This window comes from Dipteris shenzhenensis, chromosome 12 (genome assembly GCF_047967505.1).
Source record: "Dipteris shenzhenensis isolate YYH24624 ecotype China chromosome 12, Dip_SZ_1.0, whole genome shotgun sequence".
In the NCBI taxonomy this organism is placed as follows: Eukaryota; Viridiplantae; Streptophyta; class Polypodiopsida; order Gleicheniales; family Dipteridaceae; genus Dipteris; species Dipteris shenzhenensis.
The window spans coordinates 43,727,735-43,749,082 of NC_141607.1; positions in this window are offsets into that span (position 1 = coordinate 43,727,735).

Here is a 21,348-nt window from a genome sequence, read left to right on the forward strand (position 1 = left end):
TTCCCCTGGCAAAATGCTTACAGAATCAAGTTGTGCAATGTATAGTATGTAAGCAATCTAGCCTCAGGAGCACTCTGGTCTCTTGACATGGTCTGCAATTCCCTTGGCAGAATGCTTACAGAATCAAGACGTGCAATGTATATTATGTAAGCAATCTAGCCGCGGCAGCACTCTGGTCTCTTGACACGGTTTGTAATTCCCTTGGCGAAATGCTTATATATCAAATCGTGCAATGTATAGTATGTAAGTAATCTAGCCTCGGAAGCACTCCAATCTCTTGACATGGTCTGTAATTCCTTTGGCAAAATGCTCACAAGAATCAAGTCGTTTAATGTATAGTATGTAAGCAATCTAGCCTCAGGAGCACTTCGGTCTCTTGACACGGTCTACAATTCCCCTGGCAGAATGCTTAGACAATCAAGTTGTGTGCTAGAGTCTGAATATCAAATTGAGCATCTACAAAATAGAGTTTATCTACCAAATTGTGCAATCAATGCAAGTGATATGGATCTCATCAAAGCTTGAAACATCCCAAACCTCTAACTAAACCTTCGTGTGAAATTCCACATTGTGCAGCAAAACTCTAAAGGACTACTAAAGGAAGAATAGACTATAACCACGAAACTATGCATCCAATGTACAGGTGATGTATGGCTTTCCTTAAATATCCACCCGTTCCAATTCTATCTGTCAAAATAGCTCATTATTTTATTTACATATGGTCTCAAAATTGTGAGGGGAAGCATGGGTCCTTTAAAAGTTTGAATTGAAATATAGTAGAAATGGAATAAAGGGTGCTTTACAAACTGAAAAATTGTCAGATGCATTAATAATTAAGATCTGAATTCAATAAAGAAGCTATAATATTTTGAATTGTTCTTCAAATTTTCCTTTTAGATCATATGCATCTAGCATATGGTTTGAAACTTATGATATTCAAAATTTTAGAAAAAAGTGATGCAAATACATAAATATGAAAGCATGTAACTTAAAGAAAAGTAAAGCGACATAAATCGAGAAAAAGGTACGGATTGAGTGATTGTAAGCTTAATAACTTTGTGATTATTAATTAGTTGGGGATGCCTATATGATGAGATGATAAACACTACCTTTTCCTAATATAGAAAGTGGCATATAGACAACATGATGCTAGTGCATGCATCATATTGAATATAAACACTTGAACTAAATCAACATAATGCTACTACATGCATCATATTTAATATAAAAAATCCCATTAGATCAAGATAAGGTTAAAGTTTGGGCCATCTTCTTATAAGCTTGTGCCATTTTATTCATGGTTCGATTCAAGTTACTTCATGCAAATCTCTAGTAGCTAGTGAGAGTTTGGGAGTATGCAAGGGAAACAAAATTGGATAAGGTGGAGTAAATACATGAGATTTTGGGAATTGAAAAGATCAAAAGTTGAAAATACGTTCTATTAGATACTAGTATGGGTGTAAAGCATGCATCTCTGTGACATACAAATTAAAGGGTTTTATCCAATTATACAATACAATTTCTCATAAGTAGCACCTATTTCAACTTACACTGAAATGTACAAGAGGAGGGAAAAAAATATAAGCTTCTCAAATTTTAAATTTATTGAAGGGATATAATTATTGATCAAAATGTGGTTACAGAGGGGTTTTTTAAATATCTTTCGAACGCACGCTGTATAGTTGGCTTATGTAAGGTGGATCCCCTGAGACCTCTAAAGATGCTTAAATGTAGCTACAAAATCTTTGCCAAGGCTTTAGCAAATAAGAATACAGAACAAGATGGACAAATGGATTATACAGGAATAGAGGGGATTCATAAAAGGGAGACACCTCCTGAAGGCTATTGTCAATGTCTGGGAAGGATGTGAGCATGCTAGAGAATCTAAGCAAGACTTTTGATTCATCAAAATAGACTTTGATAAAGCATATGATAGGCTTGATTGGACCTTTCTTCTGCAATCCTTGATAGACATGGGCCTGGGACCAAACTTCATTGTCACGATCAAGCTACTGCTGTCTAATGCAATAGCCAAGGTTTGCATTAATGGCAAGATGTCCTCAACTTTTCAGCTTATAATATCAATTAGGCAAGGATGCCCCATCACCCCACTATTGTATGCTATTGATGCTGATTCGTTGGGCTGGTTACTGATAAAAAAGGCTACTAAGGGGTCGTTAAAAGGAATTGAATTACCCAATGGTAAATAGATGGTTATGCAGCAATTTGCAGATGACACCAACTTAATGCCTAGGAACACTACACGTGATGTGAGAGAAGTCATGGAATTCTCGAACACATATTGTTTAGCCTCTAGCTCTCTCATCAACCATAGTAAAATAGGATATTGCACAGGTAGCAGAAAAACTCAAGATGAGCTGGAGCATCTGGGCTGTCAACTTATCCAAAAAGGTATTGTTTTTAGACTGTTAGATGTACCCATGGGTTTTGAGGTGTCAATGAAGGAGAGATGGGAATGGGTACTTAACAGTTTCAGCTCAAATTAACTAGAAAAATGGAAAGGATTTTAATTCAACTTGGCAAGAAGAAGGATTGTACTCAATCATTGCCTCTACCCCATAACCATCTTCTACTTGTCCTGCTGACATCCTAGTCAAGTGGGTCTTGATAAACTCATCACTAAATGTAGGTCCTTTCTGTGGGGAGGCTACAACCAAATATCCAAGGTAAGATGGGACTTTTGCACTCGTCCAAAGAGTGATGGGGGGCTAGGAGTGATTAACATAAAGCAGGCGTCTGTAAAATTACCAGCGACATGGATTTTTAAGGTCCTTTTGAACCCGAAACTGGATTGGGCCACGCTCCTCGCTCGTAACTTCAAGCATGTTAGACCCGTCAAGGCAAAAGGATGGAAGAACTACCCAGTTCTATTTGATGTCTTCTGCCCGAAACCCTGCTCCACTAATGGCAGTGATCTATGGAAGTCCTTATGGAGAGCACTTGAATCTATCAAAATGCAACTGTAATTCTCCGATAAAGGTTCTTTCATGAAGCTCGACTCTATTTGGGTGGTGGCTTTTGATGTTGAGGTTTTGTTGGAACCCAAATGTATGGTTCACCTTCAACATAATCTTGGGCCTCTAGTAGATACTTTTGGACCCACACTTGCTTGGTTTCTGTTCTTCTTTGTTGGCTTTACTGGTGAGGCTCTTGTGGAGGTTGAGAAGTGGGAGTGGATGTTGATGTTGATGCTTGAATGTTGGGCCGATTGGTAGTTCTTAGAACATCTTGTTGGTTTGAATCATCACCAAATAACCATTTGTGAGTGTCTTGCATCCAACTTTTACCAAGAATTGCGACTATTGTCAAGGTGCCTGTAAGAACTACAAAAAACTTGCAATGCACAACATAATTGTCCAAGGAAACATTCAATGTTAAAGAACCAATAATCTTAATAGAGGTACCCTCTATTGATGGAATTTCATAACCACATACTTGGAGTACCTGGCTCAGATGTTTTAATGTTTCCCAGGATATGAGGTTATTGCTTGCTTGCCAATCTGCCATAGCCTGTATTCAGCATGTTGCACCTGCTCATGTCAGCTCTACCCAAAGTTGAGATAGAGTCATATCTATCTCATTAGGATCAATGGCATTGTCAATTCCTAGCTCAATTTGATTAAGTAGTACCGCTTTTATGGTGTAAAAAGGTGTAATGGTGGTAGGTTTATCATTGTCAAGGTGCATAAATTGAGTTCCTTTAGCATTTAGCGGATCTATTGCAGCCACTGTATGCATCCAATTTATTAAGTCTTCTAACTTAGGTATAGGATACTACAAGGCATAGGCCATTTTCCGACGGAAATATCGACGCTTTTTACATTAAATTATTTTTTTTCACGGGCGCAAACGTCGCTATAAAAGTCGCTAAAAGCATCAGAAAAGAAGCGTCGCTATAAACCGTCGCTATATAGCGACACTGTTAATCGTCGCTATATAGCGACGATGCAAATGTTGCTATATAGCGACGATGCAAATGTCGCTATATAGCGACACTGGTAAACGTCGCTATATAGCGACGATTAACAGAAGTTAAAAAAAAGGGTTAGTGGGGCTAAACATGGCTTCCTTTTGGCCCTGTTTAGCCCCACTAATCCTTTTTTTTTTTTGTAGTTACAAAAGAAAGTTTTTTATAACAAAATTTCCCTTGCTTGCAAGGTGATACAAAATTGTTCTTGTGAAATGATGAGTAACAAATGCATATACATGTCGGACATATACAACAGTGTTTGTAACAAAATTACCCTCTCGAAAGGGCGATACAAAATTGCTCAAACGAGCGGATATACAAAATGCTACTACCACTACTCATCCGAATCCGAATCATCTTCGTCTTGTTGGCCTGTTCCTTGGTCCTCGACACCTGCATCTTCTCCCTCATCCTCGGCACCTGCGTCCGATCCTTGCCCCTGTTGATCGCTCACCTCCGATGATGGGACGCTTGAGCTTTGACCCTAAGAGTGAACCATATAAATCGAAAATTAGATTGGAACTTAAATTAAAAAGTGAGATTACAAGTAGGAGTAAACTTATACCGTGCGAGCAGCCACCTCAGCCCAATCGACTGTCGCTCCCATTGCCTCTTGCTCAATGAACCACGGCTTTGTTCCTATCCGAAATGCGCACCGCGTCTCTGCATCCGTAGGAAGATGACCCATCGCAGCTTGCTGTGGATCCAATTTACGAGAGTTAGAGTTAGCTAAAGTGCATGTAATATGTAAGTAAAACAAATAGAACAATACATTAAATGGGAAGAAGTAGACTTACCACGGTTGCCTCGAATGCATACCGTCCGCCTGCACCAAAGTGCGAAGTACCTACGACGTCCAGCCGTCTCTTCGCAGCCCTCCTCTGACCCTCGAACATTTTGGGATGGTCCCTATGTTGCTTCTTGAAGTACTTCCAATCAGCTTTGTCTGCCCAGTTGGGTTTAGCCAACCCCTTTGTAATGGAAGTACGCAAGGTTGATCTACGATGCTTTAGGACCAAACCCATGTGCTCGAGCATATAATTGTCATTAAACTCCACATTTTGCGGATTAGGGTATCTTTGTTTTAACTCATCGATCACCGCCTGCTTCTTTTGGGCATCTTGATACCGCCAATCGGTATTTATGCCGCTCTTGAAGTGATGACTCATCAACCTCCTCGATGTTGAGGAAACATGTATCGTGCACGCAGGATTACGCTCAATCATATCTCAAAGTATGGAGAATGGGGATGAGCGATACTATTCGCTCTAGGTATCCTAACCCCCCCAATCGCCAGTTCACAGATAAATGGGGGAAGTCAAAGATTGTTACGATACTTAGCAATAAAAGATCTTCCCTTAAGAGGCGCGCACTAGCAGAGCTTGCCAGGCTTGAGGCAGGTCAACCTCCAAGGGGCCCGCCCCACACCGCTCAGAAGTGTGAGTGGAAGAAGGCAATGAAGTCAGCGAGGGAGGAGCCCAATCTGCAGCACGTGGAGGCACGGAGGATCCAGATGGAGATTAGTGAGGAGCAGTATACCCGAGCTACTGGACAGGCCCCCCAGGTATTTGAAAGTAATTAAATAATGCCAAAATTATAAGTAAAGATTTGATTTTTCATACATTGATATATGTTGTCCCTTGTTTACAGGCCCATGCGCAAGACGACGAGGAAGACGAGGAAGGAGGTGCAGAAGGGAGCGCAGAAGGGAGCGCAGAAGGGAGCGTGGAAGGCAGCGAGGATTAGTCGTAGAAGTAGTGCTACTATTCTTTTTTGTACTTAAAGCCACTGGCTTGGCTTCATGCCTCTTGTTTATAGACTCTTATTTTTTATACTTGAAGCCACATGACATGGCTTAGCTTCCTTATTTTTTGTACTTGAAGCCACATGACGTGGCTTAGCTTTGTGCTATATGTATATACAAGCACTTTTTGAGCTTTCAATTTTATTGCGTTTTGGAGTTGTAATATTTTATTTGGAATTGTAATTAAAATGCGGTTGGCTGTAAGAATTGAATTACAGAATGTGGATATGGGATTCTTGTAACTATATAGCATACACAACATACACAGTATTCTGTAAAAAAAAATTTTAAAAAAAAGGCGCGTCTATCAGTGCGTTTAAAAACGCGTTTATATTCGCGTCTGTCTGTTTGAGTTGCGTCTATACGTGCGTCTATAAGAGCGTTTATAAGCGCGTCTATTTATGCATCCTTCTGCGCGTCTATACGCGCGTAAGTCTAATATATAGACGCGGGTCTCTAGATGCGCAAATAGACGCGCAAATAGACGTGCTCGTAAGTTTTTTATTTAGTTCATGAAACGCGTCTGTGCGCGCGTCTATGGGTGCTTTGTCTTGTTGTGATTGATGAATCTAGCAAAGAAGATGTAGATCACCATATGAGGCAAGAGGAAGATGCGCATAATGACATCGCACGGGAGGAGGATGGAGATCACGATATTGACAAAGAAGACAACAATCATCAAGATCAATCACCACACTTAAGCTTTATTGAAGAAGATGATCAAATACTTTTAGGTGAATGTACGATGCTAGAGTACGATGATGATATAGGAGATCAACTCGGTATAGAGTTGGAGATAGACTTGCTTGGTGCCTTAGACTTGGCTCAAGATGAAACAGTTGATGTAAATGCTCTTATTTGATTTTTCTCATCTCAAACTTGGACATGAATATATGAGCTTCAAAGGCTTGATGTACATGCTCTCATTTTTTTATTCTCTATGAGCTCAAACATGTATGAAAATTTAAAAAAAATTGTCATTGGAAAAAACTAACTTTTAAGGCCTTTTTTAAAAAAAAAACCTCTCTGTAAAAACGTCCCTATAATATTTTGTCTCAGTGTCGCTATATAGCGACTTTTAGCAAAAGTCACTATATAGCGACGATTTACGAAACCCGATTTTCATACCGACGATTAACGCTAAGCGGGCGCTAAACGTCGGTACGTAAACGTCGCAATAGGATCCGTCTGTAGTAGTGGGAGCACACCAAGAGTCTTCAAGACCAAAGTATTGGCCTAGTTTGTTGATTGGCACACTTGTAAGGTCTTGAGCTTGATTGGGAGATTCAATAATCTCAGGATAAGTGGACTGGCATGTCACTATTTGCCCCTTTATCCAATCCGAGAGGTCTCTCCATAGAGTAGGATTGTAATGAGCATCTTGATTTCAGTGGACATGAATGAGGCTAGTCCTATGATGTCTTGAGGACCAGTGATAGGTTCCTTGCCTATCAATTCTAACTCTTGTAAGCCATATAAGGGCACGTTATCATACTCCTTTAGTTGTTGCAAAGTGGGGTCTTCTTCAAATATCCGCTACATTAGGGTGGATCCCTTTGTTGAAAGGCATGACACACCTTCTTTATTTGAACTTTTAGGTGTTTGTAAGGATTTTGAGGCTCGACTGGTTATCTCATGTCTTGGATGAATTGTATCAACACTCTTTCTTTCCTTGAGCCCCTGCTCACATTCCTCTTAGCATTTCCATACCAATTTTTGCTCCTTGGTGAGACATTAGGTGTTTGTAAGGATTTTGAGGCTCGAGTGGTTATCTCATGTCTTGGATGAATTGTATCAACACTCTTTCTTGCCTTGATCCCCTGCTCACATTCCTCTTAGCACTTCCATACCAATTTTTACTCCTTGGTGAGACATTGTTTCTCCACCCATGGGTTGGGATATTCACCGTGACTCTTGGGTGTTGTGTCTTGGGCATTTTCTGAGTCCCTTATCGTTCCCTCATTTGCCTCATGTAGGTGCTTGTTGCTGCTACCGTTTGAGAAAGTACCACCAGAGGAAGATGATGTTGCTAGGGAGGTCACTTGCCTATAAAGCTCTTTGTTAAAAGCTTTAGCTTGCAACCTCATGATTATATTCAAGGATACTGATGACACTTGGACTCTCTCAATGCTTAACAAGTTAAGGCTTGTGGACTTAGATGGCCTTTGCCTCAGACAATCCTTAGAAAGATGGTCCACACCACACCTAATGCACAATGGTGGTGGTGTATTAGATGTAGGTGCACACATGATTGGCTGATTAGATTGCCCCTTATATAGACACTCATTGGATAGGTGTGGCCCTTGACACATATGCCATTGAATGGGTTGTGTCTTGTCTAGGTTGTCCATATATACCATTTTTTGAGGAATTGGTGGCGCTTGGTAGATTGGTATAAACTGGTCTGCTTGCCTGATATAGTGACTTATAATGCTAGACTGATTTGCATAGTCACCATATTAGGGGTAATCATTTCCACTAAAGGTAGGTTCAAGGTCTCCCCACCAATCACTAGGTAGCTCTTCCACCAATACTTGATTCAGGGGAGTAATTCGTGGTGGTGGTTGAGGTCCTAGTACTGGCAGGGTAAATGGAATATTTTGAGCCTTAAATTTCCCTTGATTAGATGATGTGGTTCCTTGTATTGCCAATTGCGCCTGATTGGACCGATTGGGTGGTGCAAGTAATGTTAGTTATGGCATTTGTTGATACATGGGTTGAGGAATCACCCTAGGATAACGACATTGGGACATATCATGATTTTCCCAACGAACACAATGGGCACAATAGAGTGCCAGCCTCGCCCTAAGACAAGGGCACTCCTTAGTGGGATGATTTCCATTGCATGCTCCACACCATATGTTATCTCTTTGTGGAAATAATAGCCTCTTTTGATGCTTTTATCTTCCATTATTAGCTCAACTTGTTTAATAAATCGGTGGCCAACTCTTCCATGTTTAGTATGTTGGGCATTATGCTTACATCCCTAGCTACTCGGGGGGGTCACTCATCATATGTAACCCTATCACGTGAGTTCGACAAAAGGATATTTTTTATTCCTAAAATTTACAGAAATAAATATACATGAGGGACTATTTAAAATAGTTTTGGAAAAAATTTACAGATTTGTATAGAAAAGCGGTACATTTTATTAATGAAAAAATTTACAGATAAGGGATTTAATATATAGGCCTTGAACGCACGTGATATAGAGGGTTTATACATAGTGACCCCCCCGAGCCTACCCCCCCGAGCCTAGCTACTTCTAAAGCCCTTTGTTGTTTGAGACATATTAGAGGAAGCTAAGGATTTATCCTTTTGGGGATTCTCCCTCATGTTATCCCCTAGGCGTATCGACATCTTGCTACATAGCTCGAACGAGGTAGGGTTCATAGCAACAGATGATCATGCAGCTTAGCATCCCCTAGCCCTATGAGGAATCCTGGCAGAAGCTCCACATCACTCATCCTCATGGGGTTCACATTGCGAGTTCAAATGTTGAATCCTGGCGATATAATCTCTTAAGGACTTGATGTCCTTCTACTTCACCTCATAAAGCTAGTTAATCCAGCTCCACTTGGGACCATTAGGGGCAAACCCCACAATCAAAGATTTATGCAATGTCTCCCAATTTATTTTCTCCTCAGGGTTTTATGGTGTAAAAAGGTGTAATGGTGGTAGGTTTATCATTGTCAAGGTGCATAAATTGAGTTCCTTTAGCATTTAGCCGATCTATTGCAGCCAGTGTATGCATCCAATTTATTAAGTCTTCTAACTTAGGTATAGGAGCACACCAAGAGTCTTCAAGACCAAAGTATTGGCCTACTTTGTTCATTGGCACACTTGTAAGGTCTTGAGCTTGATTGGGAGATTCAACATTCTCAGGATAAGTGGACTGACATGTCACTATTTGCCCCTTCATCCAATCCGAGAGGTCTCTCCATAGAGTACGATTGTAATGAGCATCTTGATTTCAGTGGACATGAATTAGGCTAGTCCTATGATGTCTTGAGGGCCAGTGATAGGTTCCTTGCCTATCGATTCTAACTCATATAAGCCATATAAGGACACGTTGTCATCCTCCTTTAGTTGTTGCAAGGTGGGGTCTTCTTCAAATATCCGCTACATTAGGGTGGATCCCTTTGTTGAAAGGCATGACACACCTTCTTTATCTGAACTTTTAGGTGTTTGCAAGGAATTTGAGGCTCGAGTGGTTATCTCATGTCTTGGATGAATTGTATCAACACTCTTTCTTGCCTTGAGCCCCTGCTCACATTCCTCTTAGCACTTCCATACCAATTTTTGCTCCTTGGTGAGACATTAGGTGTTTGTAAGGATTTTGAGGCTCGAGTGGTTATCTCATGTCTTGGATGAATTGTATCAACACTCTTTCTTGCCTTGATCCCCTGCTCACATTCCTCTTAGCACTTCCATACCAATTTTTACTCCTTGGTGAGACATTGTTTCTCCACCCATGGGTTGGGATATTCACCGTGACTCTTGGGTGTTGTGTCTTGGGCATTTTCTGAGTCCCTTATCGTTCCCTTGTTTGCCTCATGTAGGTGCTTGTTGCTGCTACCGTTTGAGAAAGTACCACCAGAGGAAGATGATGTTGCTAGGGAGGTCACTTGCCTATAAAGCTCTTTGTTAAAAGCTTTAGCTTGCAACCTCATGATTATATTCAAGGATACTGATGACCCCCTTGGACTCTCTCAATGCTTAACAAGTTAAGGCTTGTGGACTTAGATGGCCTTTGCCTCAGACAATCCTTAGAAAGATGGTCCACACCACACCTAATGCACAATGGTGGTGGTGTATTAGATGTAGGTGCACACATGATTGGCTGATTAGATTGCCCCTTATATAGACACTCATTGGATAGGTGTGGCCCTTGACACATATGCCATTGAATGGGTTGTGTCTTGTCTAGGTTGTCCATATATACCATTTTTTGAGGAATTAGTGGCGCTTGGTAGATTGGTATAAACTGTTCTGCTTGCCTGATATAGTGACTTATAATGCTAGACTGATTTGCATAGTCACCATATTAGGGGTAATCATTTCCACTAAAGGTAGGTTCAAGGTCTCCCCACCAATCACTAGGTAGCTCTTCCACCAATACTTGATTCAGGGGAGTAATTCGTGGTAGTGGTTGAGGTCCTAGTACTGGCAGGGTAAATGGAATATTTTGAGCCTTAAATTTCCCTTGATTAGATGATGTGGTTCCTTGTATTGCCAATTGCGCCTGATTGGACCGATTGGGTGGTGCAAGTAATGTTAGTTATGGCATTTGTTGATACATGGGTTGAGGAATCACCCTAGGATAACGACATTGGGACATATCATGATTTTCCCAACGAACACAATGGGCACAATAGAGTGCCGGCCTGACCCTAAGACAAGGGCACTCCTTAGTGGGATGATTTCCATTGCATGCTCCACACCATATGTTATCTCTTTGTGGAAATAATAGCCTCTTTTGATGCTTTTATCTTCCATTATTAGCTCAACTTGTTTAATAAATCGGTGGCCAACTCTTCCATGTTTAGTACGTTGGGCATTTAGCTACTTCTAAAGCCCTTTGTTGTTTGAGACATATTAGAGGAAGCTAAGGATTTATCCTTTTGGGGATTCTCCCTCATGTTATCCCCTAGGCGTATCGACATCTTGCTACATAGCTCAAACGAGGTGGGGTTCATAGCAACATATGATCATGCAGCTTAGCATCCCCTAGCCCTATGAGGAATCCTGGCAGAAGCTCCACATCACTCATCCTCATGGGGTTCACATTGCGAGTTCAAATGTTGAATCCTGGCGATATAATCTCTTAAGGACTTGATGTCCTTCTACTTCACCTCATAAAGCTAGTTAATCCAGCTCCACTTGGGACCATTAGGGGCAAACCCCACAATGAAAGATTTATGCAATGTCTCCCAATTTATTTTCTCCTCAGGGTTTTAGGCTCTAAACCATTGTCCAGCCTTGCCATCAACACTCAAGCCAAAAGCATTGACCTTGTCTAGATCTTCTATATCACCAAATGTCTCACAAATTTGTTTAAATCTCTCAATATGGGAGATTGGGTCTCCTTCTCCTATAAACCACCAGGTTGGACTGGAGGTCCTCTAGGGAGTGGTATGTTTCCTGCAAGAAAAGGCCTATAAGGGGCACATTGTGGGCCTTCGAGGTTACACCGCTCCCCCCTTTGCTCTAGCATTTAGGACCCTTGTGAGAATCTATGTCCGAATCCATCCCCGTAGGATTGTCTATCATCAAAGAATTGATATGATCGGGGTTGAATGCCAATAAGTATCGTGGGACTTGGTTCCCTGAGTATTGCTTCTGACATCGGTGGTTGGTGGGCTAGCATTTGAGAAGAGTGGAGAAACAATTTTAAGGCATCTTTTATACATGTCCATAGTGATGTCCAAGCTTGCAAGGTGAAACAAATGCTTTGTTTCTTTCATTTCATTTAAAAAATGTAACACTTAGTACATTGAGCTCATCTGACGGAGCACTAAAACTATGTTTTTCATGTGCACTTATATCATAGATTTCTTGTGTGTATGCAATATCAATTCATCAGTAAAATGATCATACTGAACCAATTCAAGAGAGTCTTGGAACAAGCAATCTAAAGTGGAGATATGTGCTAAATTTTCCTATTTAGAAATCATACGCTATAGAGGAAAGTAAGTTGTCGATCAACAAAGTTCACAATATAGGAAACTATAAGAGGACAAGGAATTCCAAGATATAGAAAATAAAAGCGCCCTTATGGCCTCCAATGGTACTGAATGCCTATGGCAAATTCATATAAGTGGTTTGCAGAGGGTTTGCCATGACTCCATAAACGCCTATTGCCAGAAACCAGGATGCATCCATGATCCACGTTTTATGAGCTTGTCAATTTAGTTCTTGGAGAGTTGTAAGCCAGGTAGAAACGTTGTGATTTCATGTGGCTATAGATCAGGCCTTTGTTGTGGTATAAGCATCTGCAACAACAAACTCATGCACAGTAGCGAATTGTTCCAGAATCTTTCACCTTAATGGCGAGGCAAACAACGCGAACTCTACTTGGCTTCCGTTGATGCCAATCTCAACTGACCCTCCTTGGCCATTCAATAACACCACGCAAGCGTCAAGTATGGCTTCGAAGAAATTCTGAATGTCTGAGTCAGCCAGAGGTACATTAACGTCGTTCGGCCCAATGTTTAAAACCTCAGCTTGACAGTCGCCAACTCCTTCCGAACTAACTTCCCCCCATGCTAACGAGTTTATGTCACTCCCAGCGAACTTACTAATCGCTGCTTCGCACTGTATTTCTCTAAGGACAAGGCGTTCCTGTTCACAGACTAGTTGCTGACGCGCGGTCGTTGCCATTAGCATGACGCATGCAAGAAGCAGGCAGTTCTTCATGATCTCGCGCTTCATTGTGTCGAAGCTTGATCCTGGAAAGGAATATCATGATCGTGCTGCACGTCAGGTAAGGTGCCATTCAAGGAAAGAAACAAGAAAGAACAACAATCGAATTAAGCTAGCAACGCCGGAATGGACAGATCAGCGGAAGTCGATGTATTCGTTACCCAACGGAAGATGCAGCACGCTTGAAAACTTCTAATATGGAACAGCCTGGCATGTAGAGGAAATCTGGATCAACATCTTGCATCAACCAAAGCTACGACTCAAATTCACTATGGAAGCGAATCAGCAGGAACTCGGGCTATATTGGAGAGTGGTCTTTCATGAACCTTTATAGGGGATAGGATTACGTATGCTGGATCTAGACTGCGGGCAAATTATTTTTCTTTTCAATCTATCCGTCTCCGCCGGACGTAATGTATTCTGCATAGACAATTTGACAAAAGCGCAATTTGCCTTACAGGACAATTGGCTGGCGATGACATCCATGTCTAAGCCATCCCTGGAAACCCTGGGAAAACTCGACAACCGAATAAAGTTGAATAAACAAAAACGGAGAACGATGACTACAGTCTACAAGTGAAAGTCTCCAAGTCGATGAGTTTGAAACCATTTATTTCGACATTGATTTCGGCGAAGTTTGCAAGCCCAATACCATTTTATGCTCCAAGTTTTCAATTCTAAGAATGAGAAAGTCTCCAAGTTCAGGAGTTTGATACCCATTATTTCGACATTGATGTCATCGAAGTTTGCAAACAAAGGAGCGCCAACCACTATTTCTTCGTCGATGTCGCAAAACATGTGTCTTCTATTGTATTATGCGAGTAGCGTGACCGGTCTAGGACAGGTTAGAGACCCATCTTTATCATGTGTCAAGTTGGAAATTGGGATCTCCCTGAGGATCTCCCAAGGCCTCTCCCTTACCACTATTAAATTAAGTTCAACACCCCTCGCCCCCCAAAAAAAAAACCAATCGTCTCCCCCCCCCACTTGTTCTCTGTCCTACCGCTCGCCCTCAACGCCGATCGTTGTCGCCATGGACTCTCCCCCCTCGCCGCCTGGCCAGTATATATATATCGTATGCTATTACTCAACTTCTAGCCACTCGAATTAAGGTCCCCTACCTATCAAGAAAAGTTTTCTTTTAAAATTGCTTAAACAAATGTCTTTAGAATCTTTGAAAACAAGGCTTGTTCCTTAGACACTCATCAAGTTCAATCAATTGTATCTATGGTCCCTAGCCCATCAAGAGCATATTTTTTAAGGAAATTGGTACAAGAGCTTTAGAAACACGAGTGCCTACAATTAAAAATGTGTGTTTGTATGTGTGTCTCATTGGTATGTGTGTGGCATACGCACATGCATATAAATGCATGTTGCATGTCTCTGTCTCTCTCTCTCTCTCAAAACAATTATGAAGCCTTTTTAAACAAATTAATTTAGAAGCTTTAAAAGTGACTCCCTTCATCATTAGCGCTGGATTGTTTTTAAAAAACACACACACACACATACACATAGAGCTAGCCTACAAATGATTAAATTAAGTTAAACACCCCCCAAAAAATATAAAATCAATACTCTCCCTCCCCTCCCTTTTTTCTGTCCTCCCCCTCACCCACAACACGGATTGTTCTCGCCATAGACTACCCTCCCCCTTGCCTTTGATGCCAATCTTCCTCACCATGCACTTGCCTATATGTACAACTTCTCTTACCTCCTCCAAGCTTTCCCTCCAATCACTCGATTTTGTTATCCCACATGGCATAGTCAGGGAGCACCAGCACAACTGCTTTGTTCCTTGGGTTCTCAAACTATGATTGCAGTTTCATGTAAATTAAAATCTATGGGACTGTGATTGCATTTTCATTTACCTCAGAATCTATGGAGATGTAGCCAGGTAGCTGCTTCTCGCAAGGAAGTTTGATTGCAGGCTTAGGTATTATCTGTTGATGCACTTTATCTACGATCTCACCTAGCTACTCCAATGCTTGTGTCGAGCCTCTCCATGATCATCTTCTCCCCTGTAATCGTAGTTTTCCATCTTTCCTCCCTTTTATCCCTCTGAATTTTCTTTCTTTTCTAATGATCTCTGCTCTTGGAGGCTCAATCCCTCATATGGCTAACAAAGACACGACTATCATTCCTACTACCTCTTTTACAGCTGGCTTTGTGGCTCATGATGGCTTGGAGGCCAAGTTAGAATGTACTCTTCCTGTTGCAAGAGGTGGAGAGCGTGAGGCGATGAGGAGAGTCCTTGAAGCACATCCATGGTAAATGGCAAGTTTTCTTCAATCAAGATTTCATGAATTTCCATGCCAAGGAAGGCCACAGAAGAATAGATGTGCAAGAAGGCTAGCGAGATTCACGAGAGCAAATCCATGGTAGGGAGATGGCGGTTGAGAAAGATTGCCCATGTGCCAACGAATCACAAGGAAAGAGGAAGGAGAAGAGAGAAACTCTTTAAGATCCATGTGGCACAACCTTTGAGTGACACCTAGCATCTCTGAAATAGGTAAATATAGATGTACATATTTGAAACCCTTCTCAAGTTTGTGCTCATTTGTGTTTACATGGACATCCTAGTCCATTAGAGCAAAATTTGGCCTCTCCTAAAAGCACATAGATAACAAGGAGCCTTGGATTTTTTATGATCCAAGGGTAGTAACATTTGGTTAATGATGATGAATTGTTTTATGTCATCTACCACCCAATCAACAAAGCCCATAAATAGGAAGCTTGTTCATTTGTACAAGAAACAATAATTCTTGTTCATCATCATGCTTTAGACAATATTTAATTCTCAGGTTAACTCTGTTTCATTTAGTCTGGTGACATTAAAAAATGGACACTATTACCCTTCTAAACACAACTTGCAATGTCTTAGACAAGATCTTGAGCCTTTATTTGCACCCTTTTTTTCTTATATTAGCCCATCATAATTGAACCATATAGTTAATTCAATCATTTGGATAAAGTCTACAAAATAATAGCAACTTATATGAGAATTTGAGTAGAAGTAGATTATCCTAGGCCTTAAACTACCAAGCAAGGGTACTTAAACTGGTAAAAATCTTAAGCAAATCAACACATGTATAGTAAGAAAATAAATGTCCATCATTAGCAAAGAGTAGACATTCCAAACTCTAAGGTCGTGGTGAACTTACCTACCACCATCCAAGAGAAACTAGGTGTTAGAACATCATAGCTTCAATTGGGTAGACAGGTAATGCTTTCTTACCCTGGCTTGTTATAGCTTTTACCAAAGAACCAAACTACCTTCCAAATTCAAAAAGTAGAAGGTGAAATGTGTATGAAGTAATAGGTGTGTTTGAGTAGACATCACTATATTCATGAAAACGTATCTATGGGATGGTAATCAAGCCCCTTATTAGGATCCCTATGAAAATATTAGAAACTCATAAACAAGCTACGGGTAAGTGGGAGGCATATAGCTATTACTACAGTAGAAATGAAAAGTAGGGCAAGGGTTTATTCTAGGTGAGATGAAAAAGGACATAATTATAGAAACTCCTAGGGAGTGCACCATATTTCCTATTGAAATTATTTTTCAAATAAAGGAGAATCTTCAAATTAATAAATAACAATAGAAACTAATATATCTTACATTTTGTATGTTATAACAAAGGAAAAATAACTGATACTATCTTAAGGGGTACATTTTAAAGTAATAAAGAACCACAAAAAATATTTGTGCCCCATTTGAGTACATCAGTCAGGTCAATGGCTTGTGACTGTGGTAGGTGAGAAACTCTGTAGCTACTAAGCGGATACAATTGGAGAAGGTGGGTTGAGCTCAAAAGCCATGGATGGCCCGAATGACAAACAAACACACACGCACACACACACAGAGTCCTCCAATCAATTCTAAGGTAGAGGGAATGCTTCGAAATACACAACAAGACAAAGCACCCATAGAACGCATTTCATGAACTAAATAAAAAACTTACGGGCGTGTCTATTTGCACGTCTATTTTCACGTCTGGAGACCCGCGTCTAATTGCGCGTCTATATATCAGACACACGCACGTATAGATGCGTAGTTAGACGCATAAATAGACGCGCTTATAAACGCGTTTATAGACGCACATATAGACGCAAGTCGAACAGACAGACGCGTATATAAACGCGTTTTTAAATGCACTGATAGACGCGCTTTATTTTTTTTTTTTTTTTACAGAATACTGTGTATGTTGTGTATGCTATATAGTTACAAGAATCCCATATCCACATTATGTAATTCAATTCTTACAACCAACCGCATTTTAATTCCAATTCCAAATAAAACATTACAACTCCAAAACGCAATAAAATTGAAAGCTCAAAAAGTGCTTGTATATACATATAGCACGAAGCTAAGCCATGTCATGTGGCTTCAAGTACAAAAAATAAGAGGAGTGTATATACAAGAGGCACAAAGCCAAGCCAGTGGCTTTAAGTACAAAAAAGAGTAGCTAGCACTACTTGTATGACTAATCTATGTTCTCCAGGTCCTCGCTCCCTTCCACGCTCCCTTCTGCGCTCCCTTCTGCGCCTCCTTCCTCCTCTTCCTCATCGTCTTGTGCACGGGCCTGTAAACAAGGGACAACATATATCAATGTATGAAAAATCAAATCTTTACTTATAATTTTGGCATTATTTAATTACTTTCAAATACCTGGGGGGCCGCTCCAGTAGCTCGGGTATACTGCTCCTCAGTAATCAACCCGTCATCATAGAAGTGCCTCCATGTATCTCCTCTGCGATGGTGGCGGTGGTAGGCTGTCTCCACAGGAGTAGGGTATCTGCCCACAATCTCAAGCTGCATGACCGCGACACACTTTGCGGAGGGATTAGTACAAAGAAACAACCTCCTAATAAACTACATAAGCAATATAATTTGAGATCGATACTTACAAATTGGGCCTCCCATGATTCAACACCCCCTACTCCAAAATGCGCGCTTCCATATTCCTCCATCTGGATCCTCCGTGCCTCCACGTGCTGCAGACTGGGGTCCTCCCTCACTGACTTCATTGCCTTCTTCCACTCACGCTTGTGAGCGGTGTGGGGTGGGCCCCTTGGTGGTTGACCTGCCTCAAGCCTGGCAAGCTCCGCTAGTGCCTGCCTCTTAAGCGAAGATCTTTTATTGCTAAGTATCATAACAATCTTTGACTTCGCCCATTTATCTGTGAACTGGCGATTGGGAGGGTTAGGATACCTAGAGCGAACAGTAGCGAGGGTCTCATCAGCCAACCTCTTTGGGTGGTCTTTGTAGTGGATAAAGCAATCTCTGTAATTGTTAGCAATTACAGAGCGCATGAAGGCCATGATGTCCTTCCCCCGCGCATCCATCAAGATGCCTCCTGTCTCAGTGATGTCATAATAAATCGTACCATAACCCAGAGGCACGTCTAAATCATCTGAATCATCATCCTCCCCACTGCCACATGGCCCAAAGCACTGTGCCATGCATCCCCCACCGCTCTCCCTGCTACTACGCCTGCTACCCTGTCGTGTCGAGCTCGTACGCTGGCCACTCGTAGCTGGGGACTGCACGGGACTACGCTGACCACTCGTAGCTGGAGAACCGAGTCTCGACGGCACAGTACGTCGATGGCTCGCCGAGACAGAAGGACCTCCTGACGGCATGGGGGAAGGGGCATAAGACGAGATGGCAGAAGGGACATAAGACGGCATGGGGGAAGGGGCATAAGACGGTACGGGGGAAGGGGCATAAGAAGGGGCATAAGACGGCTGTGCTGACTCCGCTGGGGTGATCTCAGGCGGTGTGGGGTGGCTTGGAGTCTGTAGTGCCGACTCCTGGGGAGTGTTTAGAGTACCCGTCATATACCCGTATAACTCCGTAGGACTAGGAGGGTGCCCTAAAAGGTTATATAAGTCCTTCCAAATAGATTCCCGGGGATCAGGTGAGCTAGAAGTGCTTCCTGGCCACATTTTGAACTGGAAAAAAGGAAAAAAATCTATTACTAATGAGCTGAGAAGAAAGGGGAAGAAAAGAGAGGCTTACTGTCAAAGCGCGTCTATAGACGCGTCTAACAGAGCATCTAACAGCTCGTCTAACAGAGCGTCTAACAGAGCATCTATCGATGCATCTATCTGTGTCTGCAAACAGGCCAGATGCACGTTTAGACGCGCCTGTAGACGCACTTTAAGACGCGCTCTGAGATGTGCCTATATACACGCTCCGACAGATGAGATTTCTAAAAAGTAGAAAAGGACATTGCGCCCGACACAAAAACGTGACACTGATACCCAGATCATGCGCTTCTTGGATACGAGAAAGTACAAATCTAGAGAGAGCAAACTTCCAAACAAGATCAACTGCAAAAAGACTTACTTGGATAGAGGTATGGAAGGTTCTTCTTTCTTTTTCAAAGTTGCTTCTCCTCCTTGTTCGTCCTCCTCTCCTTTAAGCTTAGAAGTAAGTGTGGGTGCCTTTCTCTTGAGTGTAACCTTGGAAGTAAGTATGGGAGCCTCCCTCTTAAGGATCTGCTAATAAGGAAGGAAGCAAGCCGCACGAAGTATAAGTAATGTGATGAAAAGCAAAGCGAGCGGCGCGCTAAAAAGCAGGTTTAAAAGCCGCGTCTATAGTCGCGTCTAATAGCGCATCTATAGGCATGTCTAAATACACAGAGTAGATGCACGTTTAGACGCGCTATTAGACGCGATTTTAGATGCACTTTTAGACGTGCCTTTAGACGCGCCATAGAGTTTAAATTAAACATTTGAAGAAGAGCAAATTTGGTGGGTTGTTTGTTTGTAGGATGCTCAGGGGGTTCACTATGTATAAACCCTCTATATCACATGCGTTCAAGGCCTATTTCTAGAATCCCTTATCTATAAATTTTTCATTAATAAAATGTACCCTTTTTCTATACAAATCTGTAAATTTTTTCCAAAATTGTTTTAAATACTCCCTTATGTAAATTAACTTTTGTATAATTTAGATATTAAAAATGTCCTTCTGTTGAACTCACGTGATGATAGGGTTACATATGATGAGTGACCCCCCCAAGGTAGGATGTCTTCATCTTCAACAAGTAGCTCTAGTGAGGATGAATCCCTCCATATCCACCATCGCGAAATGTGGTTGGAGCAAAAAATCAAATGTCTGTGTAATCGATGTCGAGGAAACATGTATCGTGCATGCAGGATTACACTCAATCATATCTCAAAGTATGGAGAATGGGATGTGACCGTAAACAGGGTAAGGGTTTGTAAGTTCAGGTTGATTGAGATACCTATGGGTGTTCATATGTTTGAGTTATGATCCCGTTTTAATTTGATACAGGATGCAGTGCCACACCCGCATATGTTACCCTATGCTCGTCGTGAGGAGGCGAAGCGTCGGCGATATGAGGTGGGATCTTCAGGAGGGACCATTACGGATGGATGGAGTGATGGTGATAGTAGCCCTCCACCATTACCTCATGAAGCCATGGAGGAGGAGGTGTTTGATGATATGGTGCGGGATTTATATGTCCATCAAGGGAGGGATAATAGCATGGAGCAGGATGATCTTTTTACTGCAGCATCGACTCCACTATTTGAGGGGTGCACATTCTCTGTTCTACGTGCCTCCCTTGAGTTACTAAACTTGCAAACCATCTATGGATGGAGCAATGCAAGTTTGAATGCATTACTCAAGTAAGCTTTAAAGTCGATTTTGCAAACATGGTGAATTATGCTAGTGGGTCAATTACTCGAATGCTTTTCCTCATTTATGGTCTTCACGTGCAGGCTATTTGTAGAATGCTTCCAAGGGAGAATAAACTACCGACCTCAAGAGATATGGCAAGGCAACATGTGACCTCTCTTGGAGGATTAGATTACAAGCGCATCCATGCATGTGTCAACGATTGCGTTTTGTTTCGTGGACTACATAAGGATGCAAGAGAGTGTCCTACTTGTGGAGAGGCAAGATATAGAGCAGATCTCAAAACCTTGGACGTGCCTCGTAAGGTATTGCGACATTTTCCCATAATCCCTTGCATCCAACATATGTTCAAGTGCAAATCTATTGCAGAGCTCATGTCATGGCATTCCTCCCATCGATCAACCGATGGCAAGTGGAGAACTCCCGCGGACTCTCCTGCGTGGAAGCATATTT